General features: G+C 53.9%; 1 protein-coding gene and 1 pseudogene across 3 annotated transcripts in view; one reads left to right on the forward strand and one right to left on the reverse strand.

Moving 5' to 3' along the window:
• NKAIN1 (sodium/potassium transporting ATPase interacting 1) overlaps positions 1–27,210 on the forward strand; it is a 42,704-nt gene that overhangs the window by 2,974 nt on the left and 12,520 nt on the right. The window lies entirely within an intron of this gene.
• Positions 4,805–5,310, reverse strand: LOC311617323 (large ribosomal subunit protein eL32-like; annotated as a pseudogene). Its single transcript has one exon. The product of its transcript is annotated as a large ribosomal subunit protein eL32-like (transcript).

Genomic DNA, 27,210 nt, shown 5'->3' on the forward strand with positions numbered 1-27,210 from the left:
TGCACACCCCCTCCTGGGGATCTGCCTGCAACCAAGGTACATGCCCTTGACCAGACTCGAACCCGGGACCCTTCAGTCCCCAAGCCGACGCTCTATCCACTGAACCAAACCGGTCTCGGCCTAAGTCCCGCTCTTCCACGTAGAGCACATGTGTCAAACACAAGGCCCGCGGGCCAAATCCAGCCCGCCAGGCCTTGCAATGTGGCCCCCACCGTGCTGTCATCACTGCACTCTGCTGTCAGTTTATGACATTGTCAGTTTATGACTGTTCAGTAAACCATTCGGCCCGAGATTTAGGCTGGATTTTAGATTTTGGCCCCTTCTGTGATTGAGTTCGACACCCCTAACGTAGAGGGTTCACCAGCTCAAGGGGATCTGGAGTTACACATGACCTGGCTGGGGTTCTGAGTCTCCTGTGTCTTGGCTGGGCAGCTCTGGCAGCTTGTGAGGGTTACAGGAGATGGTGTGGGGAGGAGCTCGGAAGAGGGACTTGGAAATTGGTCTCTTGGCTCTGTTGCTCCGTCTGAGCTGATTGCAGAGTGGGTCCCTTCAGTTGTCACCCCCAGGAGCCTCTGCTCCCTGGCAGCTTCTGTAAAGTGCTCCCAGATGCTGGAATTCACCCGCCTGACATCCTAGGGAGAAGGGAGTCTGTGTGCTCACCCAGTGGAAAGGGCCAGAGAAGGAAGAGGCTGATGGTTTCTCGGCTGAAAACTGTAGGAGAAGCAGATAGGGGCTCTACCATTCAGGTGGACAGAAAAGAGACAAGGCCAGGGAGTTTGATAGGTCAGACCTGGGTTTGAGTCCCGACTGTCTCTTTCTAGCTGTGACCTTAGGTAAGTTGCTTACCCTTACTGAGCCACAGTTTTTTCATCTGTGAAGTAGGGTTGTGGCAAGGATTAGGTGCTCATAATGAATTTAGCACTGTGCCAAGCACAGAATGAACCTTAGTTTTTCATTGTTATTATCTTCATGATGTCTATACCTTGGAATGCTCTGCAGGAGTTGTGGCCCACGCATCCAGGTGCCCCCTGCACTCTTTCTTTGTGGCAGTGGTCGGCAAACTCATTAGTCAACAGAGCCAAACATCAACAGTACAACGATTGAAATTTCTTTTGAGAGCCAAATTTTTTTTTTTTTAAATATATTTTATTGACCTTGTACAGAGAAGAAGGGAGAGAGATAGAGAGTTAGAAACATCGATGAGAGAGAGTCGTCGATCAGCTGCCTCCTGCACACCCCCCACTGCGGACATGCCCGCAACCAAGGTACATGCCCTTGACCGGAATCGAACCCGGTACCCTTCGGTCCCCAAGCCGACGCTCTATCCATTGAGCCAAACTGGTCTCGGCGAGAGCCAAATTTTTTTAACTTAAACTTAAAAAAGAATATCATGCCATTTCTTCAGAATAGACTCGCCCAGGCAGTGGTATTTTGTGGGAGAGCCACACTCAAGGGGCCCAAGAGCCGCGTGTGGCTCGCGAGCCACAGTTTGCCGACCCCTGCTTTGTGGAAAGCAACAGGTATGGGTCCCTGAGCTGAGAGGCAGGAGGCCTGGATTCAAGCCCAACTCCGTCACTGACGTCCTGTGAGCATGGCCAAGTTTTTTCCCCACTGCAAGCCTTGGTTTTCCCATGTGTAAAATGGGAAGAACCATTAGTGTCTCTCTCTAGGGTCCTGCCAGTTCTGCCCATCGGAGACTCTGGGATGAGGTCTGGGCTGGCCTGGAGGTTTTGATGCATCACAATCTCGTTCCGTTCTGTGGAATATCTAATTTTTAAACATTTTTTATTGATTTCAGAGAGGAAGGGAGAGGAGAGAGAGAGCAAAACATCAATGATAAGAGAGAATCATTGATCGGCTGCCTCCTGCACACCCCCTACTAGGGATCGAGCCCGCAACCTGGGCATGTGCCCTGACTGGGAATCGAACCATGACCTCCTGGTTCGTAGTTCAATGCTCAACCCCTGAGCCACGCCAGCCGGGCATCTGTAGAATATCTTGGGCCCCTTGGCTTCCTAGCTCCTACTTGATGTATCATCTTGACATTATCAATGCTGTTCACTCCCTAATTTTTATGTATCTCCCTTTTCCTGCCCCCAGCCAGACCCAGCCTTTCTTTCCACCTCCTTCCTGAAACCCTACAGGCCGCTATTCTTCCCGTTAAGAGGATGAACCGAGGGGATTTGCCCAAGGGAGTCATCATCAATTTCTTCATCATCGCCATTATCGCTCCCATTTCTGGAATCCTGTGCTAAGCACTTTATAGGCATTACCTCATTTAACCAAATGAGCTTACATATGTAAGTGCTTGGCAAAATGCCTGGCGCATGTTAAATGACTGATAAAAGTTAGCTATTTTACCGTTTTTATCCTTCTTCCTGTTATTCCACATGATGGGAGAGATGTGCGTGTCCCCTTTCTCAGAGGAGGAGGTTGAGGCTCAGAGAGGCGAGGAGGTGTGCCCGCGATCACGAAGCTAGTCAGTGACGGAACCAGGATGGAGCACCCTTCTGCCCGAGCAGAGAGCCACCCTCTCGGCCCTGTGCTCTCTGCAGTTCACATGTGAGCAGTGTGAACCCTCAGACAGGTCTGTTCCCGGCTTCAAGCCTCCGCTTGCTCACCTGGAGAGTGGAAACGAGAGTATTTCAATAGGATCGTGCACATTCGGGGCAGCGTGAGCCTGCGAGTGCTCGGCAATCCGTCACTGCTGTGCTTGCTCTTGTCCCAGCTCGTGTGACCTTGGACACATGCATTCACTCCTCTGGAGCGTTCTCTTCCTGCCAAAGAGACTTGTCCCTACCTCTCAGAGTCGTCAAAAGGGCTTAACCAGTGCCATCTACATAATAGGTACTCAGAAAAAAGAAAAAAAAACACACACACACAAAAAAAAACACAGCAGCTTCATTCTCTTCCCTTCTGGAACGCACTCTGCTTTCTGGAAGGTGGTGGGTGACGGGGGGAAATACGTAGCTTCCTGCTGAGCTGCGAGTAATGGTGTGAAACGTGGTCAGCCTGATTGATGTGGCTATTAGGAGAGTGATGGGGAAGACTGGAGGGAGATGCTCCTGCGCCCTGAAGCAGCTGCCACGCAAGCTCGTGGCTTCCCGGGGAGCGCCTGGCTCTGCTCCGGGTGCTTCAGGTCCGTGAGCCACGCCTGGGAGTCAGGAGCATGAAACTGTGCCGGCTACGGACTCCTTCGGACAGCGGGGGGGCGGGGGATCAGCTCCTTTTGCAGGTGAACGGACTGAGGACAAACAGTTCCCAAGACCCTATGATGTTGGCAGAGCAGGGTGAAATGGAGAAGGGGGGCCTCGGTGGGACTGGGGGTGGCCCTGGTTCTGCTCCTTTGCAGGCTGTGTGGGTGATTATTTCAGATAAGCCCCCCATAAATGGCAGCCACTCTAAAATCTGGCACAGAGCCCTAACCGGTTTGGCTAAGGGGATAGAGCGTTGGTCTGCAGACCGAAGGGTCCCAGGTTCGATTCTGGTCAAGGGCATGTACCTTGGTTGTGGGCACATCCCCAGTGGGTCAGTCATTGCTGCCTTGCTTTGTGACGTCCAGAAAGCCCCTCTTACCCTCTCTGAGCCTCAGCCTCGCTTCTATAAAGCAGTCAGAACAACAGCTCCTACCCCGTGGCAGTTTGGGGCATTCAATGAGACAATGCCCGAATGGCACAGTGCCCGGCTAAGGGGACGTGGTCCGGTGGCCAGCTCTTATTTGCCTTGAGGCTTGGACACCTCACTTCTGTCCCCTCTCTGCCTGGATTAGAGATGTAGTGGTCGGAGTCCTGCCCCTAAACGCTTCAAGTCTTAGTTTCCTTATCTGGAAAGTGTATGGTTCAGCAGAAATAACAGTAACAATAATAACCACCTTTTTGTTTGGTGTCTGCTAAGAGCCAGGCACTGGCTCCTGGTATAGCTGTCTCTTGTTACTCTCTAGCTAATTCATGGCCACATGTACAGTAGGGACAGAATGAGGATTCAAACCCAGACCTGGGACTCCTAGCCTCTACCTTGCATGCCCATTGCTCCCCCTGTAAGCCTGTGGGACGCTGGATGTGGAAGGTGATGGGGAAATCTAAATCCTTCCTCGATGCATGCATTACTAGATACACGATATTCTGAGCTGCTTATTCAAATGCTCCACAAACCCCCATCCCTGTTCCTATTTCTATTCATCCCAATGCTAGTGTTGGGTTTCAGGATACTATGATGGAAGTTGAGAAAAAGTTACACAGGGAAGAATTGACCGGTATTGAACACTTATCAGCCTTCATAAGAACTGTATAAGGTAGATATTATTTTTTAATAAAGATTTTAAAATATATTTTTTATTGATTTTTTTTTTTTTTTACAGAGAGGAAGAGAGAGGGATAGAGAGTTAGAAACATGGATGAGAGAGCCTAAACCGGTTTGGCTCAGCGGTAGAGCGTCGGTCTGTGGACTGAAAGGTCCCAAGTTCGATTCCGGTCAAGGGCATGTACGTTGGTTGCGGGCACATCCCCGGTAGGGGGTGTGCAAGAGGCAGCTGGTCGATGTTTCTCTCTCATCGACGTTTCTAGCTCTCTATCTCTCTCCCTTTCTCTCTGTGAAAAATCAATAAAATATGTTTTTTTTTTAAAAAAAGAAAGAAACATGGATGAGAGAGAAACATTGATCAGCTGCCTCCTGCACACCCCCTACTGGGGATGTGCCCACAACCAAGCTACATGCCCTTGACCGGAATCGAACCTGGGACCTTTCAGTCCGCAGGCTGACGCTCTATCCACTGGGCCAAACCAGTTTCGGCAGGTAGATACTGTTTGTTTTTGTTTTTTGTGGTTTTTTTTTTTTTTTTGCAGAATTTTATGATTTTATTAACACAAATACAATGTGTACACAATCTGTCTATTCATTTTCTTCGCTGCGCAGCCTGGCATTGGGATTGGTAACTCTGATGGCCATCTGGGCCGCTCTTTCCACAATGGCTTTGCGGTTCTTGGAGGAGACATTGTGAGCAATCTCAGCACAGTAAGACTTATTGCACATCAGCAGCACTTCAAGCTCCTTGACGTTATGGACCAGAAACTTCCGAAAGCCACTGGGCAGCCTGTGCTTTGTTTTCTTGTTGCTCCCATAACCAATGTTGGGCATCAAGATCTGGCCCTAGAACCTTCTCCGCACCCTATTGTCAACGCCTCTGGGTTTCCGCCAGTTCCACTTCATTTTGACGGATCGGTCTGACTGGTGCCGGATGAACTTCTCGGTCCTCTTTTTGACAATCTTGGGTTTTACGAGGGGTCTGAGGGCAGCCATGGTGCCCAGTAGGAGATGGCTGCCACCTCCGTAGGCAGCGCCAGGGAAGAGCAGGTAGATAGTGTTTTTATACCCGTTCACTGATTGGCATACTGAGGCTCAAAAGAAAGAAGTGACTTGTTGCCAGGGAAACAAGATACAGTCTGGGCTTCAGATGAGTGATCAAGGGGAAAGGATGTGAAGACGGTTGTAAAATCTGAACCGAGCTCTGATCATTGACGTCTCCTTCAGGGAGGAGTGGGTGCAGGCAGAGCAGGCTTAGACCAGAGATGTGTTTTTTCAAAGCTAGTTCCAGGCCACGGGAAGTGGAGCTGGCTTTGGTCCTGGGAATCCCAATCCCAGTGCCCTTGGCCTCCCTCCTTGGTGAGGAAAGGGAGAGGGATGATGATTTGGAGACAGGGAGAGTCTCAGGTAGCAAACCAAGGCTCCCTGAGACATACTTCTGCCAGCAAACACTAGGGTGGCAGAAGGGCTGCATCTGAGGTTGCAGGTTTGATGGGTTTTCCTGGCCGCCTGACCCCTGCCTCTCAAACAGCTGGAGAGCCCTGGGGCAGGGAGGTTGGGAAGAGCTTGGGCTTTGGGGTCAGGCTGGGGTTTGAGTTTTACCCCTGCTTCTTTGTAGCTGGGTGACCTTGGGTAAGACACTTAACCTCTCTGAGCTTCCTCCTGCATTTCTCTAAATCAGGATGGTAATCATCTTGTTTAATTGTTATTGATTTGAGAAAGAGAGAGAAACATTGATTTGCTGTTCCACTTGTGTATGCATTCATTGGTTGCTTCTTGTATGTGTCCTGACCAGAGATCAAACCCGCGACCTTGACATATCAGGACAACGCTCTAACCAGCTGAGCCACCTGCCAGGCAGGATAGTAATAACCCGCCCCAGAGAGTTGACAGAGGCTCCTCTGGGGTAAGATATGCTGAGTAGGAGCTCACGAAGGGTTCACACTGTTGAGTGCCCTGGAAATGAGAAAGCAGACTCTGTGAATCAATACTGAGGGGAAGGAGATGGGACCTATCCCCTTTCAACCAGTAGAAGGACCAGGTTGGAGCAGAGGTTCTGCTGAATCTTGTGGCCGTGGCCTTGACTGTCCCTTGGTTTTCTCTTCTGTAATGTGGGGACTGTCGTAAGGGTGGCCTGAGATACTGCAGGGAGAGAGCGGGGCACAGAGTCGGGCCCTCACTCAGAGGGGGTCAGAAAGGTTGACCCTCTGTGTCCCCTTCTGTAGAGGAAGAAGGTTGGACTCCAGCTCTGCGTCATCCACAAGTTCGTCCTTTCCCAGGTGGAGATCAGAGCTGCTGCCGCAGCGGCCCCCCTTGCTGCAGGCAGCGTGACTGACAGGAGTGGGGGAGGGTGGGAGAGTGGGTATCAGGCCCTGGAGACAGGAGGAGATGCCTGCCTTTGATGGCCTGCTCCAGGCTTCACACCTGGTGTCAGATTGTCAGGGACTCAGGTGACATCTTCTTTCCTCTTTCTGTTGGAACGAGGGTTTATACTGTCCCCATCCCCAATGCCCACATGGTATGTTTGGTTGTGAAATGAAGTCTCAGACCACAGAGGTTCAGAGCAAGAGGTCCTGACCCATCACCAACCCCTGGTCACCACCGGTGAGCTTCCTGAACTCCAGAAAAACTAAGTAGCTGTTGGGTCAGAGAATAAGGATCGCCACTCCCTAGCCCTGCCCGGAGTTGCATTCAGCAACTATTGCTGAAGACCCCACAAAGTGCTGGCACAGTCCTAAGTGCTGATTCACCTTCGGGTACATACAGAGTGTGCCCTCAGCCCGGCCGGTGTGGCTCAGTGGTTGAACGTCAACCCATGAACCAGGAGGTCACAGTTCTATTCCCGGAAGGAGCACATGCCTGGGCTTCAAGCTCCATCTCCAATAGGGGGCGTGCAGGAGGCAGCTGATCGATGATTCTCTCTCATCATTAATGTTTCTCTCTCTCTCTCTCCCTATCCCTTCCTCTCTGTGAAATCAGTAAAAACGTATCTTTTTTTAAAATGCCTTCGTCTACAAGCCAGAATCCCACAATTCTTTTTTTTAAATATATTTTATTGATTTTTTTACAGAGAGAGAGAGAGAGTTAGAAACATTGATCAGAGAGAAACATCAATTAGCTATCTCCTGCACATCCCCTGCTACATCCCCTGCTGGGGATGTACCTGCAACCAAGGTACATGCCCTTGGCTGGAATCGAAACTGGGACCCTTTAATCCACAGGCCAATGCTCTATCCACTGAGCCAAACCGGTTAGGGCAAGAATCCCACAGTTCTCGTACTCGCTTGCTGTGCAACTTTGAGCTGGCCCTGCCTCTCTCTGAGCCTCCTTTTCTCCGCTCTGTGACACTGGGGATGGGGGTAAGAGTATTGCAGACTGACAATCAGGTGGTGAGTTCCCTGTCCCTGGCAGTGATTAAGAATTTATATGTAAGTTGGATGACCACTTGGATGCATAATGGAGCTAGTGATGACCCAGGTCCCTTGGAGCCACCAGATGTGGTCTGGGTCTGAGAGGACAAGGGCAGTAGTACAGAATGGTAGCTAGTACGAATAATTAAAATTGTGAGCATTTTTTTTTTTCCCCTCTTCCCATCTGCCTTTGCCTTCTTTAAGCATGCTCCACCCCCTCCCAACCCAAATCTCAGAACCCGGCCCAGGAAACGGGGGACATGGAGTCTGTATGCACCTTCCCCCTGAGACTATTCTGGGTACCACTTTCCCTAGAAGGGGAGGCCACCCTGGGGTTTTCAGGGTAGGGATGGTTCCTAAGCCTCCTCTTTTTAGAGGGGGGGTAAGTTCTGCAGCCCCAGCCGGAACCAGAGATGTGGGTTTTCAATTACACAATTAAATGCACAATTAGGCATAATTACCAGTGCTCAGAGCCCGAGACTGCTCATAATAGGCGTGTAATCTACTGCAGCCTCTGTTTATACTACTCAGCGCGCTCCCTAATGATGTCAGGATGCTTTCACACTGTACTGTTGCCATGGAGATGAGCCCGTCACCACCATGCAGGGCTGACAAATGGTGTTCCGGTCCGGGTCCCTGGATTGTTTCTGAGGCCTCTGCAGCCAGCCCAGGAATGGAGGGGCCAGCCAGGTGGGCCAGGAAGGTGGGTCAGTCCTCCCTCCTGCCCTCTACACACCCTGCTGGTTTAAGCCAGCCTTGGAGCCCCCAGGGAGGCCAGGAGAGGGGAGCTTCCACCGCGCCCCCCGCCTCCTAGAGTCTTCAAGCCTTGAGTAGGATGGCCCCGGTCTGTGGAAGGTCTGTCTGTGGTCATCCGTGCAAGCCGAGGTTTGGACGGGGCCTTGCATACAGCAGGTTCCTACATAGGCCTGGGTCTGCCGTGGGCTGGCTCTGGGGCCTTGGACAAGTCCTCACACCTCTCTGGGGCTGTTTCCCCAGGTGTGAAATGAACCCGGGCTCTCTGCACGCGGCGTAGCCTAATGGAGATTGATGGAGCACTTACGCACACTGCCTACTGTTGTAACGGTTTCACCCATATTTAGTGACAGTTTTACAGGAGCAGAACCCGAGGCTGCAGGCAGTGCCAGTGCTGGGGTGCAAGCCTGGCCATCGGACTGCAGGCCCCCCTCCTAACCTAACATTCAGCCTTGCGCATGTCATCGCGTATCTCCTCCGCAGCAGCCCCAGAGGTGGGCCGCTGCTACCCCCACTTCCTAGGTGAGGGCTCGGAGGCTCAGAGAACCGAAGTCACTTGCCAAAAGTCACCCAGCAAGGCAGTGGCAGAGCAGGTTCTGGCGAATGCCAAAGCCGGGATTTCTGACTTTGGCTTCTTAGTGGAAGTCGGGAAGGGGTAAAAAGATTTCCTTCTAGCCCTAGCCGGTTTGACTCAGTGGATAGAGTGTCGGCCTGTGGATTGAAGGGTCCCAGGTTCAATTTCCGGCCAAGGGCACATGCCCAGGTTGTGGGCTCAATCCCCAGAAGGGGGCGTGCAGGAGGCAGCCAATCAATGATTCTTTCTCATCAATGATGTTTCTCTCTCTCTATCCCTCCCTCTTCCTCTCTGAAATCAATAAATATATTTAAAAAAGAAAAAAGATTTCCTTCTACAAGCACATACCAAGGATCCCCATATCCCACCTGCCCGGGCCCCAGCCACTGAGGAAGCAGACCCAGCACTTTGCTTTGACCTTGAAGGAAATGTTGGCCTCATTCTAACTCCACAAACCCACCCTTACCTTGGTCATTAGAAATAGAGCCTGTTAAACTAATTTTTTCCCTACATTTCTCTGTCACTCGGCATGCTATTATGGACACCTACTATGTGCCAGCTCCTGGGGATGGGTTAGACACAGTGGAGAAATAAGACTGGGCTACAGAGGGTTTGGGGTCAGATGGGCTTGAGTTCAAATCCTACCACTTCCTAGTGATTTGGGTAAGCTGCCTGACCCATGGTTTGTTTCTTCATCTGTAAAGAAGTCACCACTCTGAACCTGGCAGCTAATATTGTTGATATTAGCGATCACATATACCTACCACTTGCCAAATGCTTCCTATATGCCAGGCACTCGGCTAAGGCCATTATGTGACCTGGGTGAACCTTTACAGGGGTCTTCAAACTACGGCCCGCGGGCCACATGCGGCCCGCAGAGGAGTCTGATCTGGCCCGCCAGGTTTTTTGGGCAGTGAGCGCAGCCGAGGTGTTACAGTAGGAATTAGTAGTTCATATAGTCCGGCCCTCCAGCTCTCTGAGGGACCGTGATCTGGCCCCCACTTTAAAAAGTTTGAGGACCCCTGCTTTATAACATAGTCTGTCATTCCCATTTAACAGATGAAGCAACTGAGGCTCAAGAAGCTTCATGGCCTTGGCCAGGGCCTCACAGCGGGTGGGCAGAGATCAACATCCAGAGCCCCTGCTCTTCCCCACCAGGCGTCCTGCCTGCACGGAGGTGTGGGTGTTCCCCCCACCGCTGCCCTGGAGCCCCCCGCTGCCTGGCCGGTTCTTAGAGAAGGAGGCATCTGGGCGAAGGGGCAACCTGAGGGGGAGGGTGACAGTGCCTACCCGGTCCGGCTCAGGGTTCTGTCGAGCTGGGTGATTCCCATGGACATCCTGAAATCTGGGTTTTCTGAGAGGGGCTGTCAGACATTACCTTCGCCCCCACGGTCTACACCCCGGAAAACTAGGATTTGCCCGAGACCACAGTGCAATTCAGTGGCAGAGTTGGAGCTGGGACCCAAAGCCAGTTCTTTTTCTGGGACCCACTAGTTCTTCGGAGAGGGCTTGGGGGGCTGTGGTGTGTACGTTGTATATATAATTGATATTAGAGAGGAAGGGAGAGGGAGAGAGAGAAACATCAATGATGTGAGAGAATCATTGATTGGCTGTCTCCTGCATGCCCTCTACTGGGGATCGAGCCCGCAACGAGGCATGTGCCCTTGGCTGGAATCGAACCTGGGACCCTTCAGTCCCTAGGCCACATGTGTCAAACACAAGGCCCGCGGGCCAAATCCAGCCCGCCAGGCCTTGCAATGTGGCCCACACCGCGCTGTCATCACTGCACTCCACTGTCAGTTTATGACATTGTCAGTTTATGACTGTTCAGTAAACCATTCGGCTGGATTTTAGATTTTGGCCCCTTCTCTGATTGAGTTCGACACCCCTACCCTAGGCCAACAACGCTCTACCATTGAGCCAAACCAGCTAGGGCTATGTTGTTTCAATGTATGTATGCAGAACTGCACACAGCTCCCTGCCTAAGCATTTGTGGGGCAGACACTGGCAGTCGAGATTTGTGGATCAATAAACACCCCTCCCCGCTTCCTCCCTCTTCATTTATTCATGAACTCTGAACTCCTTGGCTCCAGAGAAACTGCCTGGAAGAAAGCAATTAGAGCATAATTAGAACCACTCCTATTATCAGCGTTCAGCGGGAGGGCAGGGGGGGCTGCTAGGGCTTGGGGGTGGCCCCGGGAGTTCCCTCCAGCAGCTGCCTGCTCAGCTTCTGCTCACTCCACGGAGCTCAGCCTCCCGGAGTCCTGGGCACCGTCCGTCCACCTTCCGCAGGGATGAGGGACCTCACCCCCGGAGGCGTTTGGGCGCTTGAGGAGGCTAGGAAGGAGGGTTTCTCTTTGCAGACCGAGAGAGAGTAGATGATTTCCAAGTCCTTCCCATGCTGAGCTGCCCGGGTGCTCCTTGGCAGGAAGCCTGCTCTGGGCATTGCAGGAAAACGGAGAAGCTCATGGCTCTTGCTTTCTAGAAAACACCCTGAGTCAGGCTGTAGTGAAGGAAGACTGCACTGGGTAATGTAAGTTACCTCGGGGGCCGGGGCAGACGAGATTAGACAGGCTCCATTCATGGCCCGGCGAGGAGGAGTAATGATGACAGTACCAGCAGTCCGTGTTCCTGGGATGTGTCTGACCCCACAGCCGCGGCTCTTCCCCCAGACGTCCCACCAGCAGAGAGATCACCAGGGGCCTGAGAGAGAGGGAGACAGAGACGCAGGGAGGTGTCGGGGGCTGTGTATCACGTCAGACGTGAACCCCAGGAGTAGATTCTAAGATTATCTCTGATGTCCAGGTGAGGAAGCCAAGGCTCAGGAAGTGACAAAGCCTGCCCAGGATGCCACGGTGCTGGTGCTGGACTCAAAGCCAGGCCTTTTGGACTCGAGAACCTTCATGCTTTGTGCTCTGCCAGGTCTGAGAGCTCAGCTTGCTCTCTTTTGAGCTTCCGTGTGGACCGGAGTGGTTCTGAGTTTCCCTGGTGGGCTGTTCAGTGTGCCCTCTTGTGTCCGCCTCCTGAGGGCAGGTCACACGCTGAATCCTCTTGTTCCTCTTTTTTCTCACTCTGTGCAGCTGAAGAGAGAGAGGGGGAGCTCTGCCACCAGACAGGAAGGAGTCACTGGTCCCAAAACCCGCCCTGGCAGAGAAAGGGAAGGCCTGGCACACGAGGGTCTCAGGCCTCTTGAGAGAGGGTCACCATGGATACAGGAGCCCTTGCTGTCACCAAGGAGGCAGCCCCTCAGCCCTTCATTTGGGGGGAGCCAATCAGACACCTCCTCCGTTACTGCAGGCACCACACGGTTGGCATCTGTTCCTGTTTCCACGTGGACCCTCTCCCCAGATGGAGCTCTGTGAGGCTTGGTGCGGTGACTGAGCATCTGGACCTTGGGGCCTGGCCCTCAGAAGGCCCTCGGTGAATGTGTGATAGACTTGGATGAACCCCAGGAGCAGACAGAAAGCCTGGTGAGCAGACACAAAGCTTCGTGTACTCAGCCAGTCCAATAGCCATTGCTGCTTACTCTGGGCCAGGCGCTGTGCTAGGCGCTGGGGTTCCGCGGTGTGGGAGGCACAGCCCCTGCCGCTGTGGGCTCAGGTGCTCTCAGGTCGAGCTGGGTTTGGCCAGTGCTGTCCAGGAGAAGATGCTGAAGGGTCTGGAGGTACAGAGAGGGCTTCTCAGAGACGCTGGTCAGCGTGGAATCGAACAGTCTGCAAACAAAGCGCAAACCCTTGCGTGGATCTTATCGCATTGACTCCCCCTGCAGCCTTCCCAGGCAGGAACTGCCATCCCTGCTTCACAGATGAACAAATGGGACCTCAGAGGGGAATTCCCGGGGCCACAGTCACAGCAGGCACGTGGCAGAGCTGCGGTTTGCCAGGATTCCGATGCCAAATCCCAAATCGCAAGCTCTCTTTCTATTTCCCCTTCCTCTCCTCCGTGCTGCCTCCGGAGCCCGAGACTCTGCTTTGGGAACGTGTCTCCAGTGAGGGTGACCAGTTTACTCTGACAGACCCCAGGCCCCCTGTCCAGTCAGCCCCAAGCCCACTTTCAGGACCCGCGGCTTCTCCAGAGGACAGCCCGTGTGGCTGGTGTGTGCACCCCCAGACCCAGAGACTGTGTTGGGAAGAAGGGCAGGCGTGGATGTTGCCTACACGTGTGTCCGGACCTGTGTGTGAGGCCCAGAAGGAAGGCAGAGGAGGGAGTGCCGGCTGGAGCCAGAGGGTGCTGCTGTCTTTTAGAGCTTTAAGGAGGCAGAGAAATGGAAATTCACAGCCTGGCTGTCCATTCCTTATTTAAGAGTGCGTTAGCTTGGTTTCTAACTTACTTAGACACTCAGGCCTCGGTCCTGAAGACCCCCACTGTTAGAGAGAAGGGTCTGGGCTTGGTGTGGGGGTGCAGGTGTCTGATTTGCTCCGGGCAATTCCAGCTGCTCCAGCCTGTCACTGCCTGTCTGCTCCCGGCGGCCCCAGGTGCCATCTGAGTAGGCTGCTGTCCCCAAGCTGCTGCTAGCTGTCATCCCCAAGATAGGCCACCAGGGGCACGGGATTCCCCCAGCAAAGTGAGAGGCTTTCTGGGGCCCGTCCTGGGCATCATGCCGTGGTTGTCAGCTGTGACAGGCTGGGCTGGTGGGCCCCCTGAGGCCTGATGGGACAGGATGAGGGTAGGAGGGGGGGGGCATGGTTTATCCAGGCCTGCACCAGGTGACCCGGAGACATCCTGTTTCTGCTGCTCAGGAGTGTGAGCACAGCGAGTCGCTCAGTCGCTCTGAGCTGAGGTTTTGCACCTGTAAAATGCCGCTTAAGGCTGCTGAGCAAACTCCACGAGGGAATCCGTGAAAAGCACTCCGCACAGCATCTGGCACTTGGCCAAGGCTTAGGACGCGGTAGCTGCTGTGATTACGGCTGGCTCACAGGAATCCCCGTCCGGCTCCCGGAGGGCGGTGCCTGGGGGAGGCATGGCTGTGCTGAGTGGGAAGCTCCCGGGCAGAGGATCCTGGGCTTTGGGAGTCGGGAAGATCCCAGAGAACATCCTTCCAACCCTTTGTTTGAACAGACAGGTCCACAGAGGCCCAGGGAGGCAGTGGGGCATGCCCGGTCCATTCCGATGCCTGGCATCAGGGTCCTCCATGGACTGTTCTAGGAAGCGGGCTGATGCCGTCGCTGGAATGGATCACACACAGTTGGGTGTGTGGTTCCGGACAAAAATGCCCTGAAACATAAATGCTCCCCTGCTCCGTCCTGTCTGCAGCTGGGGCCGCTCCCCGTGGTCTCTGTGCCAGAGGGGCCCATCCGTCCAGGAGGTGCCACTCAGTAAGCCAGCACGCCACATACGCCCCCCGGAGATGGGGCTCCAACCCATCTCTGGCACCTGGCGGCCTCCCTCGCCCTCTCTGGGAGATGGGGACGCCACTCCCCCAGCTGGACTGTGCGTCTGCTCCTCGTGGCCGCTGGCACCAGAAGCCCCGGTTCACATGCTGCCAGCCGTGGGACCGGGGGCAGTTCTCTTCCTCACGCTTCAGTTTCCCATGTGGGAAGCCAGGATGATCGGACTCTGCCTGGCATGCTTTCTGTGAGGATTAGATGAATCAAAGCCTGCTAAGCATGCGAGAGATACTTGGATGTAATAAGCGTTAGCTATTATCTTGGTGTCTTTCTGGGGATAAGATGAGACGCCACCTGAAACGTGCTGCGCTCAGCATATGCACATAGTAGGCACTTACAAACCGTTTCTTCCTTTTCCTGGGAAGCCCAGGCCTGCAGGGGCCGTGCTTCGGAGGGCCGCCCTCCACTCTTTCTTCCACAGCACACCTCTCCCCGCATCAGTTTCTGGCCCCGGGCCCGGAAACAGGCGGCAGCTCCACTCCCTCTTCCCAGCTCCTCTGCCCTCCCTTCAGCCTCAGCCAGCCTGGGGGCTGGGGCTGGGAGGTGAGAAGAGAAGCCTCCTGGGGGCTATAGTACTGGGTAGGAGCCTGGGCTCTGGGGCCTGACCCGCCTGGTTCGCCACAGCTCTGCCCCCTCCAGCTCTGAGACCTCAGGCTGCACACCCCACTCCAGGACGGGGCGGTGACCCATCCCTCACTCGTGGTCAAGGGCAAAACGGGAAGGCGCAGGCAAAGTGCTTGGCACAGAGCCTGACAGAGTAAGCGTGCGCAAAATCTCCTCCTCCTCCTCCTCCTCCTCTTCCTCCTTCCTCCTCTTCCTCTTCTTCCTCCTCTTCCTCCTCCTCCTCCTCCTTCTCCTCTTCTTCCTCCTCCTCCTCTTCTTCCTCCTCCTCCTCCTCCTCCTCCTCCTCCTCCTCCTCCTCCTCCTCCTCCTCCTCCTCCTCCTCTTCTTCTTCTTCTTCTTCTTCTTCTTCTTCTATATATTTTTATTCATTTCAGAGAGGACAGGAGAGGGAGAAAGATAGAAACATCAATGATGAGAGAGAACCATTGATCGGCTGCCTCCCGCACACCCCTTCATGGGAATTAAGCCTGCAACCCAGGCATGCGCCCCCGACCAGAACTGAACCCAGGATCCTTCGGTCCGCAGGCCAACGCTCTGTCCTCTGAGCCAAACCAGCCAGGGCACCTCCACCCTTCCTACTTCTCTGGCTCTCAGGCCTCCAGTGACCCCTCCCTTTCCCCTCTTTTGGGCTAGACCAGAGCAGAGCGCCCCCACGCCCCAGAACTGGTGGATTACCAGGAAAAGAAGGAGGGGACAGGATGGAGGGATGGCACTCCTTCCATTCGTTTATTCCTTTTGTCACAGACGAATCAGAGCGGGAGACCTGCCCGATGCACAGACCTTTTCCATCCTGGAGAGCGAAGGGCAGGGTACCAGGCTGGCAGCACCCCCTTCCCCTCTCTGAGCCTCAGTGTCTCTATCTGTCCAGCGGGGCTATAATCCCACATTTCGGTGGTGACACAAATCACAGACGGGGCTGTGAAGGCCTGTTTGGATGCCGGTAGCCGCTGTGGTTCTCTGCTGGGAGGAGAAGCGGGAGGCTGGGATGGGAGCCAAGGCTGGGACGGTAATGGAAGGGGAATCCGGAAGCCCCTGGTGGGGAGGGGGGCTCCTGAAGCCCACCACTGTTGCTAGGCAGACTTCCCCATCTGGCCTTCAGTCTGGCGGGAAGTCAGAAGGGCTTGCTGTTGCCATAGCAGTGAGGCAGCGAGGCTGGTTTTCATCAGTATTTCCTTCCCTGGAGTTTCAGTACAGGAGGTATCGCTAATAAGTCAGGGAATTGGATGTTTTCCTCACTATCAGGTCACATCCAGAGGGGCTCAGCCCAGCCATGGCTGGTGTTGCTGAGTGGTTAGAGCGCCCACCTGAGCCCCAAAGGATTGTGGGTTCAATCCCTGGTCCCAGTGGGGGCCTATGTAGGAGTCAACCAATCAACGTATCTCTCATATCAATGTCTGACTGTCTGTCTCTCTCTTCTCTCTTCTCTCTTCTCTCTCTCTCTCTCTCTCTCTCTCTCTCTCTCTCTCTCTCTCTCTCTCCCCCCCCCCCTTCCCTCACTTCCTTCCACTCTCTCTCTAAAAAAAAAAAAAAAATCAGTGGGAAAATATCCTCAGGTGAAGATTAACAAACAAACAAAGGGAGAGGCTTAGCCCAGAGAAATGACCTCCAACTCTTCTCCAGGGAGCACTTGGCCTGATACCTCCAGTGATGTTTGACCCGAGGTGCTCAGAGGGTTTGGTGCCCCCTCAGCCGCTGGCCCTGCCCCATTGGCCTCTGGCCATGGCACACAGAAGCCCTTCCAGCCTTCTCTCTGTTGCCCTGCTCCCTCTCATCTCCTCTGTCCGAGCCACAGGGATCTTTTCTGGGCCCTTCTACCCAAACCCCTCCTTCCACAGGAGCCTCCCTCCTCCGCCTTCTTTCCTGGCCAACCCTCTTCCTTCAGATCACATCCTCCAGAAAGTCTTCCTCGACTACTTCCATCATAGCTCTCATTCTGGTTACCCCTCCTTCAGAGGACTGTGTGTGTGTGTGTGTGTGTGTGGGGGGGGGGGTGTCTGAATATAAGCTCCATGAGGACAAGAACTGTGTCTGGGTTTTCTCCTCTTCCTCCTCCTCCTCTTCCTCCTCCTCCTCCTCTTCCTCCTCCTCTTCCTCCTCCTCCTCTTCCTCCTCCTCCTCCTCCTCCTCCTCCTCTTCCTCCTCCTCTTCCTCCTCCTCCTTCTCCTACTTCTCTTCCTCCTCCTCCTCCTCTTCCTCCTCTTCTTCCTTCTCCTCTTCCTCCTACTCCTCCTCCTCCTCCTCCTCCTCCTCCTCCTCCTTCTCTTCCTACTCCTCTTCCTCCTTCTCCTCTTCCTCCTCCTCCTACTCCTCTTCCTCCTCCTCCTCTTCTTTCTTCTCCTCTTCCTCCTCCTCCTCCTCTTCCTCCTCTTTCTCCTCCTTTCTTCTCCTTTATTGAGGTGTGATTCACATACCATTAAATTTACCATTTCAAAGTGTAAAAGCCAGTGATTTCTAGTATGTTCACAGAGTACCAGTGTGTGCAACATTCACCACTATCTGACTTCACAACATTCTCATCCCTCAAAAAAACACCACAACCTCATCCACTAACAGTCACTCCCCATTTTCCCTCCGGCCAGCCCTTGGCTACCACTAATCTTCTTTCTGACTCTGGATTTGCCTGTTCCTGACATTTTATATAGATGGAATTATACGGTGTGTGGTCCTTTGTGACTAGCTGCTTTCACTGAACGTAATGTGTTCAAGATGCATCCTTGTTGGCCATGTATCAGGATTATTTTGGCTATTCTGGGTCTCTTGCATTTCTATACGAATTTTAGGACCAACTTATCCATTTCTGGGGGGGGGAGGGGGAGAAAGGTAGTTGGAATTTCAACAGAGATTGTATTGAATCTATGAGATCAATTTGAGTATATTGCCATCTTACCAACATTAAGTCTTCCAACCCATGGACACTGGATTCCTATTTATTTGTTTGTTTGTTTGTTTGTTTGTTTAATTTTTTAACAGTATTTTATAGCTTTCAGTGTATGAATCTTTCACCCTCCTAGTTGGTTAAATTTATCCTAAGTGCTTTATTCTTTTTGCTGCTATTGTAAATGGAATTTTCTTAATTCAATTTTGGATTGTTCATTGCTAGTGTATAGAAATACAACTGATTTTTGTATATTAATATTGGACCTTACAACATTGCTGATCTAACTTAGTAGCCCTAAGTTTTGCTTTTGTTTTTAAATTGATTTCAAAGAGGAAGGAAGGGAGAGAAAGAAAGAAATATCAGTGATGAGAAAGAATCATTGATTGGCTGCCTCCTGCACGCTACCCCACTAAGGATCGAGCCACAACCCAGGCATGTGCCCTTGACCAGAATCGAACCTGGGACTCTTCAGCCTGCTAGCTGACGCTCCATCCACTGAGCCAAACCAGCTAGGGCTGTTTCTTCCATTCCAATCCAGGTGCCTGGGAGTGATTTCTCTTTCTTGCCTAATGGGCTAGAATCTCCAGTGCAATGTTGAATAGAAGTGAGGAGAGCGGACATTCTTGCCTTGTTCCTGAATTGAGGGGGAACGCTTTCAGACTTCCACCTTTAAGCATGATGTTTGCTGTGGGTTTTCATACACGCCCTTAACCGATGGAAAAAGTTCCCTTTTGTTCCAGTTTTGTTGAGTGTTTTTATCCTGAAAGGAAGGGGCTGTGTCTGTTTTTGCTTTTGCTCGCCACTGTATCTTCAGCGTCTGGTATTGTGACTGACAGTCAGTAAATGAGGTGAGAATGAAGGCCTAATGAAGGCGGAGAGAGCCAGTCCTCTCACAGCTCCTCCTGCAGCGACTCCAGCTGTCCATGGCCCTGACCTCAGGCTCGGATCCTTCCTCCTCACCCACCCTCTCCGCCTTCCCCTGGCCTTCACCCACAGACTTTCGTTCTGGTATAAATCATCCCCATTTCAGAGGAGAAAACAGCCTCGGCCACGCCGAGCGGCTTACGAGGCGAGTGGCCTGTAAGTGGCGGAGACAGGATTTATACCCAGTCTGATGGCATCTCAGGTCGCAGTCCCTGTACCTGCCAGGCTGGGAGGAGGAGGACATTAAGCCACAGGATACAGATACCGTGCGTCCGTGCAGAGCATTGATTCTATCCTGATTTCCGGGGAAGTGAACTAAAGAGGAGGCTCTGTTGCTGAAACTGGTTTGGCTCAGTGGATAGAGCTCCGGTCTGTGGACTGAGGGGTCCCAGGTTCGATTCCAGTCAAGGGCATGTGCATTGGTTGCAGGCACATCCCCAGTTGGGTGCGTGCAGGAGGCAGCTGGTCGATGTTTCTCTCTCATCGATGTTTCTAGCTCTCTATCCCCCTCTCTTCCTCTCTGTAGAAAATCAATAAAATATATATTTTTAAAAAAATAAAGAGGAGGCTCTGTTTAGAAGAGAATGCTGGATGCATATTCTTTTTAAAAAATATATATATTTTATTGATTTTTTTTTTTATAGAGAGGAAGGGAGAGAGATAGAGAGCCAGAAACATCGAAGAGAGAGAAACATCGACCAGCTGTCTCCTACACACCCCCTACTGGGGATGTTCTTGCAACCAATGTACATGCCCTTGACCGGAATCGAACCTGGGACCTTTCAGTCCACAGACCGACGCTCTACCACTGAGCCAAACTGGTTTCAGCTGGATGCATATTCTTTTAAGATAAAACAGATTCACAGAAGAGTCCTCTCTTGCAGCTGTTGGAGATGCTTAGGTGGGAAGGAGGTGGAGCGTGAATGTTACTGTGCTGCTATTTTTAAAAAATATGTTTTTAAAAAATTGATTTCAGCCGAACCGGTTTGGCTCAGTGAATAGAGCATCAGCCTGCACACTGAAGGGTCCCAGGTTCGATTCCAGTCAAGGGCACATCCCCAGTAGGAGGTGTGCAGGAGGCAGCTGATCAATGTTTCTCTCTCATCGATGTTTCTAACTCTCTATCCCTCTCTTTTCCTCTCTGTAAAAAAAAAAAAATCAATAAAATATATATTTTTAAAAATGATTTCCGAGAGAGGAAGGGGGAGGGAGATAGAAACATCAATGATGAGAGGTCATCAGTTGGCTGCCTCCTGCACGCCCCCTACTGGGGATTGAGGCCACACCCTGGGCATGTGCCCTGACCAGGAATTGAACCATGACCTCCTGGTTCATAGGTGGACGCCCAACCACTGAGCCACACCAGTCAGGCAAGTGTGCTACTCTTGACCCAGTTGGAACAGGACGTGGGAGCCCCGGGGACTCCCCTGTGAGGGGAGAGTTTGATGGTTCCTTGATCTCATTTATCCTGTTGGATCCACCCTTAGCCCAAGAAGCCAGAAGGGGAGGGATTACAATTCCCATTTTATAGATGAGGAAACGGAGGCCCTGAATGGGTCATGTGATCTGCCCAATGTCTTAGCAACATCATTCTGAGACAGGCTGTCCCAGACCCACACCAGAGCCCGGTCAGAAAAGCCAGAGGCGGGAGGAGGCACGGGAAGGCAGAAGTGTTTGGTGCGGCAGCATCTCGTCTGGTGTCTGTTGGCGTGCCTCTGCTGCAGGCGAGGAGCGGTGGCCACTATCAAAGCTGGCCTGCCGTGCGGGAGCCCAGGTCAGCTTCGAGGGTGCTTGTGAGGGAGCCCTGGGGCCCAGCCAACTGAGCCCTGACATAGAGGTTCCCACTGAGCTGTGAGGCGGGCAGGCCTCCTGCTGGAGGAGATGGCAGAAGGGCTGCAGGGAGGACTCTGTTTTGTCTCATTAGCAAGGAAGAAAGGCCTCAGAGAAAAATGAAAGGAACCTTCCCCAGAGGAAGGCAGCGGGAACGAGAAAGCTCATCGGAGGCCGAGCGAGGTCAGAGCACAAGCCTCGGAGGCCCGGGGCGGAGCGGGGCACGGGGCCCCGGGAGGATTGCACTCAGACCTGATGAAAGGATGGCATTTGTCAGGAGTCCCTCCTGAGCCAAGTGCCATAGTTTGCATCCTTTAAGGTCGACTCTGAAAGGCGGGTTTTAATCTTTTCCTTGTTAGCATGGAGGAAACGGGCTTAGGGCGTGCCAGACGCTGGCTGGAGGTCACGTGGCTGGTCCATGATGGGTCTGGACAGAACACAGCTCAGCATCATCAGTGTCACCAGCAGATGCGTTGGGAGGGCTGCCAGTTTCAGCAGAAGGGAGTCAGGCCTCGGTGGGTGGGGGCACTGCGGGGCCCAGCAGCCATTTGTGAAGCAGAAGAGCTCATGGGAAAGGTGGGTGGTGGTGGGCAGGCTTCAGAGCCCACAGGTCTGCGTTTGGATCCTGCCCCTGCTCTGTGACCTGAGTCCATTTCTTTGCTCCGTGGGCTCTGTTTCCACATATGGATAACACATCTCAAACGCTGAAAGGAATGGCCCTGGCTGGGTGGCTCAGTTGGTTGGAGTGTCCTCCCGTGCACGAAAGGTTGAGAGTTTGATTCCCAGTCGGGGCACATACAGGAGGCAACAGATCCATGTTGCTCTCTCACATCAATGTTTCTCTCTCTCCCTTCTCTCTCTCTAAAAAACAAACAAAACAAAACCATATCCTCAGTGAGGATTAAGGGGTGGGGCGGGGGAAGAGTTGAGAGGAATGAATGAAGGGGACATAAGGCAGCCTGTACAGACAGGCTCAGTGCCAGTCCCCAGAGGGAAGTCCTTGTTCCCTAGGCACTTCATGGTCTGTGCCCCCAGCGTGGGGGGCTAGTGGGGGTGCCATGAATGCTTGACAGGTGAATACGGAGAGGAAGGGCGGACCGTTGTGGAGGGAGCCCTGCCTGGCCTCAAAGAGGCCTGCCCACCAGGACAGCTGTGGTCTCTTCTCCAGAACGTGAGTCCTCTGAGAGGTCTGGGGCCTGGATCTTCCCTGTGGGGAGCATCATCACAGCTGACATGGCTCTTTCCCCATGGCGTCAGGCCAGGCGGTATTCTGGGCCTTTTACACGCATCCCCTCATTTAGGCTTCACAACTACCCCATGAGGCAGGAACCGTTATCGTTACCCCCATTCTATTGGTGAAGAAGTTAAAGCACAGAGAGGGTGAGTGACTTGCTGAAGGGTACACAGCGAATGCGTGAAAGGCAGCATGCGAGCCCAGATGGTCTGACTCGGAGGCCATGCTTTTAACCACCACAGTGCGCAGTGTCTCAGGGAACAAGCAGCAAGAATCTGACCTTACTACGAAGCCAAGGACTTCGTGATTATCCTAATAATGTGGCCATCGCACTTTATAGCTTAAAAAAGCACATTAGCGTATATAAATGGCTTTCATGGTTATGATCTTATGTGATCTCTAATTTCTCTGTGAAGAAGACGGGGCATTATTGTCCCATTGTTGCCAGTAAGAAATTAAGACCCAGGGAGGATCCAAGATGGCTGCTCGGGTATACACCTAGCCGCAGCAGCTCACAACAATTTCAAGGGAATACAACTAAAATGTAGAGTGGACATTGCCCAGAGCTACAGGTAGTCGACTGACTGAAAACTCTACAATAGGAAGGAGGGAGAAAACCAGAAGGAAAATCAGAGGAGCTGAAAAAAAGCCTAAGGTACGGAGACATGCTGCGCGCTCGCACGCACGCGCGCGTGGAAAGGTCGCAGCCGGAGAGGAGGAGAGGGCTGGGTGCTGCCTGGCGTTCCCTAGCAGGAAGGAAATAGAACCCCCAGCGTGGGCTGAACCCCCGAACCGGCAGCGCTGAGCCCCAAGTTATGTGCCAGACCCTGGGGACCCAGGCTCCGGCAGGGGGAGACAATCCCGGGGGACGGCGAAATGCGGGGCCCCCGGAGTCGCGCGCACATGGCGCGCAGAAGACTGAATGTTGACTCCGATGCTGGATTACCCTAGCCGGAAGAAACAAAGCCTCCGGCGGCAGCTCTGAGCCTCAGTCCAGACCGCCCAGAACTCCAGGTCTGGGCCAGTCCCTGGGGACCCAGGCTCGGGCAGGGGGAGACGGAGCTGTGAGGTGGAGTCCTGGGAGCGCGGCGAAAGGCCGAGCCCCCGGAGTCGCGCACACTGTGCGCAGAGGACAGTCTGTTGACTCTGATCCTGGACTCCCCTAGTGGGAGGGAGAAAGAAAGCTCCAGACTGGAGGAACGCCACGAGGAGCAGGAGCCCCTGCCGGACACCAGCCAGCCGGGCGCCAGCAAGGAGCCGGGCGACGGGGCCCCCAGTGGGGGGGGGTGCCCCTGAGCCTTCGACTGCTGAGCGCTGGCAACGGAGCCAAGGACGGGGGCTGCTTCCTGGGCGGCGCCGACCCCGGCAACAGGCTGGAGCAGCGTGGGAGCCCGCGGAGAACAAAGGGGTGCCACAGGCCAACCTGCTGAGCTCCCAGGACAAGGAGGAAGAAACCAAAGAAGTTCTCAATGTGAAGAAATCAAGTGAGAGCAAATGATAGTAAAATTACTTAAGAAAGAATACAAAGAAGATCTTGAAAAATCAAAGACTAAGTCAGAACTCAACACACCAGCCAACATTGCAACATAAATGCGTTTTGTTTTGTTTTTTAAAAAAGAAAAAAAAAGAGAGAAAAAAGGGACAGAATGTTGGAACAGCGGCGACCAGGCCTAGAGTGGCTAGGCACAAGGCAGTGGCAGCTGGGCCCGGAGCAGCAGTGGCCAGGCCCCAGAGCAGCAGCAGCCAGAACAAGAGCATCAACGGCCAGCACTGGAGCAGCCAGACCTGGGGCAGTGGCAGCCAGGCCTGAGGCAGAGGCGGCCAAGCCCAGGGTGGCCAGTCCAGGAACACCCAGACACGGAGTGGCTGGGCCCGGAGAAGCCCGGTCCAGAGCAGCCGGGTTGGGAGCAGCCAGGCCCAGAACAGCAGTAGCCAAGCACGGAGCATCCAGGCTGGGAGCGGCCAGGCTCGGAGCAGCCGGGTCGGGTGCGGCCAGGCCTGGAGCAGCGGCGGCCAGGCTGGGAGCGGCCAGGCCTGGAGCAGCTGGGTCTGGTGTGGCCAGGCCTGGAGCAGCGGCTGCCAGGCTAGGAGCGGCCAGGCCCGGAGCAGCAGCTGCCAGGCTGGGAGCAGCCAGGTCCGGAGCAGCCGGGTCTGGTGTGGCCAGGCCCGGAGCAGCGGCTGCCAGGTTGGGAGCGGCCAGGCCCAGAGCAACAGCTGCCAGGCTGGGAGCGGCCAGGCCCGAAGCAGCCGGGTCTGGTGCGGCCAGGCCCGGAGCAGCAGCTGCCAGGCTGGGAGCGGCCAGGCCCGGAGCAGCTGGGTCTGGTGCGGCCAGGCCAGGAGCAGTGGCTGCCAGGCTGGGAGCGGCCAGGCCCGGAGCAGCGGCTGCCAGGCTGGGAGCGGCCAGGCCCGGAGCAGCCGGGTCTGGTGCGGCCAGGCCCGGAGCAGTGGCTGCCAGGCTGGGAGTGGCCAGGCCTGGAGAAGCGGCTGCCAGGCTGGGAGCGGCCAGGCCCGGAGCAGCCGGGACTGGTGTGGCCAGGCCCAGAGCAGCGGCTGCCAGGCTGGGAGCGGCCAGGCCCGGAGCAGCCGGGTCTGGTGCGGCCAGGCCAGGAGCAGCGGCTGCCAGGCTGGGAGCGGCCAGGCCCGGAGCAGCCGGGTCTGGTGCGGCCAGGCCAGGAGCAGCGGCTGCCAGGCTGGGAGCGGCCAGGCCCGGAGCAGCAGCTGCCAGGCTGGGAGCGGCCAGGCCCGGAGCAGCCGGGTCTGGTGCGGCCAGGCCAGGAGCAGTGGCTGCCAGGCTGGGAGCAGCCAGGCCCGGAGCAGCGGCTGACAGGCTGGGAGCGGCCAGGCCCGGAGCGGCCGGGACCGGAGCAACCGGGCCCAGAGCAGCCGGGTCGGGTGCGGCCAGGCCTGTAGCAGCAACAGCCAAGTCCAGAGCAACTAGGTCGGGAGCGGCAGTGACCAGACCCGGAGCAGCTGGTTGTGGAACGAACCAGAGCAACAGAGGCCAGGCCCGGAGCAGCCAGGCCCGAAACAGCTTGCTCCTCGCCTGTACCTGCCCACGGCTGCCTCTCAGACATGGCTGGAAACTTTTGCGGAAACTTGAGGGTCTGCTGAATCAAGTGATGAAGGCTTAGATCTGGATGTGTTGAGTTAGTATAGCGCTGGGGTGTTGATCTGTGAGTGCCTTGGGTGGGGCCTGGATGAGGCTGGTTGACCTATTTGAAAATGTCTTTTGTGTGAAGTGTATCATTGGGCATGTGGAGGTATTATTGATATGAGAAAATGCTAAGTAACAGATTTACTATCTGAAAAGGGATTTACTATCGGGGAAAGGGAGGGAGGAAGAGACTGAACATAAACTGTGCACCTATGGATGAGGACAATGGGGGATGGGGAGGGGGCAGAGGGTGGGGTGGGAACCTGGTGGAGGGGGGAAGAAATGAGGAACCTTTGTAATAATATGAACAATAAAGATTGATTTTAAAAAAAAAAAAAAAAAAAAAAAAAAAAAAAGAAATTAAGACCCAGAAGGGAATGTGACTTGTTCAAGGAAGGGTGATTTACTGAGCTCTTACTATAGGCAAAGCCCTTTACTATCGCTGCCTCGCTGAATGCTCACACCCCTTAGGTGTTTGTAATAATATTCCCATTTTATAGGTGAGGAAACTGACTCTCCCAGACCCCAAAGCTTGTAAGTGAGTGCTGGGAATCCATCCCCTGTCTGCCTGACTCCCAGAGCCTGGGATTTAAAAAAAAAAAATAAAAAAATAAAATATATATATATATATATATATATATATATATATATATTTTTTTTTTATTTTTTTTTTTAATTGATTTTTTTACAGAGAGGAAGGGAGAAAGATAGTTAGAAGCATCAATGAGAGAGAAACATGGGTCAGCTGCCTCCTGCACACCTCCTACTGGGGATGTGCCCACAGCCAAGATCCATGCCCTTGACTGGGATCGAACCTGGGACCCTTCAGTCCTCAGGCTGAGGCTCTATCCACTGAGCCAAACCAGTTAGGTGCGAGCCTGAGATTTTTAACTGCTGGGCAGATGTTAACACCCAGCTGTTTTTGTCTACCTTATGCTTTTTCCCACCCCAACTCCATCCTTATAGCCACTCCTGAAACTTTCAGTGTCTCCTTATTAATTCTCTCTGCCTAAGTGCCTGCTCCATCTAGGTGCTTTCTGCCATGAGATTTTGGCTTAATTATAGGATGTCATTCACGGTATTTAATGGGGGGATCTGATTCATCATCTTTGTATTTATACAAATGTCCATTTGTCTGTGGCCGGCCGCTCCTGGGAGAGCCGGGCTTTGCTGGCTTTCTCCGCCCGATTGCCTTCCCCTCCATCCCCTTCTGGAATGTTCCTTCCAATCCAGCTTCCAATCCACTTCCTGCCAGAACCCAGAAATTAGTGGGGGGAAGGGCCTGGTAGGAGGAGGGTGGCATAGTAGCCCCAGATCCAAGGTGCAGGCTCTGCTGGGCTCCTGCTGGCTTCTGGGCCTGTAAGAGGGGTGGGTCTGCCCGCAGACAGAAAGCAAGGAGCTCCAGGAGCGGAGGCTGCGGTGAGTGGGGACAGGGCAGGGCAGGGCCTGGGCTTGGGAATGGTGGAGAAGATCCCTCAGTCCTTTCGACACCTAGTTGAAGTAGGCACCCTGTCCCCATTCTACAGAGGGGGAGACTGAGTCACAGAGTCACTGGCCCTTCCCTGCACTGCCCACACCACTTCCCACTGTGCTGCCTGTGGGTCTGGACCAGATGGTACATGAGATAAGCCCTAGGAGATGGAGGGACGCTTTGATTCTTTTTAGACTGACCTTGGTATCACCCTGGGCTGCTAGGCCTAGGGTTTATGCAAATTAATGTAGATATATGCTAATGAGACCACTACCAATCCCCTCTTTCTAATGGAGCTGCCAGTTCTGAGGTGTATTGGGATAGATCTGCCCAGAAGGGGCCTGAGGAGCGCCCCTCGCTGGGATGGGTCAGCAGTCACTGGAGTGGGGTTGCCATGGAGACTGAGGCCAAGCCCCAGTGGCTACCTTCTGACAGAACCAGGGCTGGTTAGATCAGCCCTCGGAGACAGTCCTGGCCTCCCTAACAGCTCCAAGCTGGTCTCCCAGGGCTAATTACCTGGAAGGTGATGGCCAGCTGCTCCCTGCTCCCGGGCTCCACTGAGGCAGAGGGTTGGGCCGTGGCGGGAGGGTGTGAGGAAGACAGATGGTGATGTGGGGGCTCGAGGGAATGGGGAGCTGTCCTGAGGAAGAGGGAGCAGGATTTTAAGGGGTG

The sequence above is a fragment of the Pipistrellus hanaki genome (genome assembly GCF_964339955.1).
Source record: "Pipistrellus hanaki genome assembly, chromosome: 2".
Taxonomy (NCBI): Eukaryota; Metazoa; Chordata; class Mammalia; order Chiroptera; family Vespertilionidae; genus Pipistrellus; species Pipistrellus hanaki.